Here is a 3,436-nt window from a genome sequence, read left to right on the forward strand (position 1 = left end):
GACAGAAAAATACCTTTTTCTTTGGTTCCTATGGTGATGGCTCCTCTACCCTTAAGGGTCTGGAGAGAGAGAGAGAGAGAGAGAGAGAGAGAGAGAGAGAGAGAGAGAGAGAGAGAGAACACACACACACACACACACACACACTAATGCTGAACCGTTTTATTGAGGAAAAGCCATTCAAATGAGGCAAGGGGTCAGGTTTCAGGGGGCTGAGTCTAGCTTCCTGATGTATGTGTCAGCAGGTTGACTGACATCTAGGAAGGCCACACCCAAAGGCAGAGCAAGAGCAGGGGACACACAAAGGGAGTTTCCATGGACCATTCTATCCCAAACGGGGCAAAGGGGTAGGATTACAGAGGAACAGGTGAGTGTAGCTCAACCTCAGGGGTGACACCTACATCTGAAGACATGCCTCGACTTTCTGAGCTGGGACAATGCCCAAGTGACCATGAAATGATTGAAATGATCAGTCAGAGCCTCTTGCTTCAGGACTGGAAGGTGTGGGTCATTCAGAGTGGCTCCCCACAGTTCTACAAACTACTAAACTGGTAAATGTTTGTGGTAAACTAGTAATGGGGCATTCAGCACCTGGAGTGATGATTTCTTCCAGGCCAGTGGCCAAGTGAAATAGAGAAACAGGAAAATAGGAAGTTTACCTACATCGATCTCTCTTGTAGACAGACACTCTTTTGCTGATAGTCCTCAAATCAATTATGGTGAAGATTTCTGCAGAAACTTAGTTAAGATTTTCTGTGGAGGAGGGGGTGCCACTACAGAAGATCCCTTTAGTAGCACAGTCACACTAAGGTAACTTCTGACCAGCAATTGACCCCAGTGCCCACATCAACACGGATTGACTTGCAGATGAAGCCCCCTAAATAGCATGGCCACCGTGACAGTTCTGGAGAGGACCAGCTAAGGTCAACCACTCCACTGCCCAATGTGAAGGAGGAGTTGACCACCTGATGGGCAGAGTACAGAGGTGGTCCCCAATTCTCCAGGAAAACATCAACAGTAATGAAGTTTGGGGACAGCCTTGTCTCCTTTTATTCCCTGCCTGGAGATGCCCACTCTCCCCCTTGAGAGTGCTTTTGCTTAAGCCTCACTTTTCTCTTAGTTTATTTCCACCTCACTGTCACTTCTCAGAACCCTCTCCTGCATGACTTTTGGTGTCTGAATTTAAATTTTCTTTCGCTGTAGCACAAGAGCTGGGGTTTGGCGTTTCAGCTCCCTGCTTTCTGGTGAACGGGGAGGTGGGCTTCTGGAATCCCTTTTCTCTTCTCCTGAGATTCCACTCCATGATGACACAGCCAACACTGCCAGACCTCATGACAGCAGTGGGGACAGGTTTTATCCAGTAACAGCTGAGAGTGGAGAAAGGGCTGGGGTTTACCAGGAACTAGGGGTGGGCACTTCTGAGCATGAGCAGGGTCCTGTGGGGCGTAGCCATCAGGGGTGGCCATTAGGGGTGTGGCCATCGGGCACTTGGCTATCCGGGCACTTGGCCATCGGGGGGCGTGGTCATCAGGGGCGGGGCCTCGCCGCCATCTTTGACGCCAGTCCTCCTCCTTCAAGGTGAGAGGTGAGCTTTCTCCTCAGGACCCACACCGCAGAGCCTGGCTCCTGGAAACTGTGGGTCGCTCCTCAGGGAGGGGTCGAGCCTCCTTTTCCTCACAGCTACCTCAGGTGGACGCCTGGCTCGGGGACACTGGGGGTCATGTCTCTAGGGTTGCCCATAGCTCCCTTGTCCTCAGAGCTACCTCAGGTGGACACTGTGCTTGGGGACACTGGGGGTCTTGCCTCTAGGGACCCCCATAGCTCCCTTCTCCTCAGAGCTACCTCAGGGAGCCACCTGGCTTGGGGTCACTGTGGGTCACTGTTAGACCAGGACATAAAGAAAAGGCCAGTGACTCCAATTAAAATCAAATTAATGCAAGCTGATCATTTCCACCGGCCGGGCTGCCTCTCCCACCCAAAACTGCGGGAAAAGACAGCCCCAGCTCCCTCACAGCGCAGCTCCATAGTCCAGAAAGTTCCACAAAGGGGGTTACAGATAACAACACTCGGGCAGCAGAGCACAAAGGTAGTTCACATTGTGCTGGCCCCGACATCAGAATTTATGAAGGTCATTAGAGCCTCAGAGAGGGGCGTTATGTGCCCAGGGAAGGCCAGGGTTTATGGGGCATCACTACAGTTTCAGAGAGGGCTGCTGTCTGGTCAGAGAGCCAGGCAGGGGAGAGTCCAAGGCGCGGGCAGGCATTCCAAGCAGGTTCAGAATTTGCAGTAATTTACAGTGAAACCAAAATTAGCTTTTCATGGCTTTGTGGCAAGAAGGTTCCCAATTTTAAGAGGGAATCAGGCTGGGTCTCTCGTCATGTCTCTAGGGACCCCTGGAGCTCCCTTATTTTCAGAACTGCCTGAGGGTGATGCCTGGCTTGGGGACACTGTGGGTCATGTCTCTAGGGAGGCCCAGAGCTCCCTTCTCAGCACAGCCCAAGTGTGACACCAGCTTGGGGACACTGTGGGTCATGTGTCTAGGGATGCCTGGAGCTCCCTTCTCCTCAGAGCTACCTCAGGTGGATGCCTGGCTTGGGGACACTGTGGGTCATGTCTCTAGGGATGCCTGGAGCTCTCTTTTCCTTAGAGTTGCCTGAGGGAGATGCACTAGAAGCTTCTGGAATGACCAGCAGTAGGTGTGGGAAATGTGGTATTGGTGAGGAGAGAGCCCCACCTTGGGACTGAGAGCTGAGGATAGCCTGGCTGTGCGTCCTGCTCCTTCACTATTTCATTCAGGCTGGCTCTGCAGCAGGCCTTAGGTTGTGACTCTCATCACCTGTTTAATTTACATTATGTATATATTGCCATAATTTAAAATAAAATTTAGATGTAGTTGGACCTAATACCTTTATTTAATTTATTTATTTTTATGTGGTGCTGAGGATTGAATCCAGTGCCTTGCACGTGCTTGGCGAGTGCTCTACCACGGAGCCCCAGCCCCAGCCCCTCATCATCTTCCTACAGTTACCCCAGGTTTTTCCTGGAGAACCTAGGTGAGATGAAGGAGGAATGATGAATGAGGGTTCTAAGCCCAGGAGAGACTCCATTACTTGTTTTTCTTATTGTTCATTTTTTAAAATATTATTTTAGTTGTCAATGGATTGTGTTTTATTTATTGATACTGAGAATCAAACCCAGGGCTTCACACATCCTGGGCAAGTGCTCTGCCACTGAGCCACAACCCCAGCCCTCCTTATTGTTTTAATGGTGTCAAAGTAGTAGAAAAGAATACGGAAATATGGAAAAGCACATGTGTTAACAGCCCACCACTGTATTTCAGTTTAGTATGTTATTTGTAACAAATTTATTTATTAAAAATGTATTTCATGGCTGGGGCTGAAGCCTCCTGGTAGAGTGCTTGCCTAGCATGTGTGAGGCC

The sequence above is a fragment of the Marmota flaviventris genome, chromosome 17 (assembly GCF_047511675.1).
Source record: "Marmota flaviventris isolate mMarFla1 chromosome 17, mMarFla1.hap1, whole genome shotgun sequence".
Taxonomy (NCBI): Eukaryota; Metazoa; Chordata; class Mammalia; order Rodentia; family Sciuridae; genus Marmota; species Marmota flaviventris.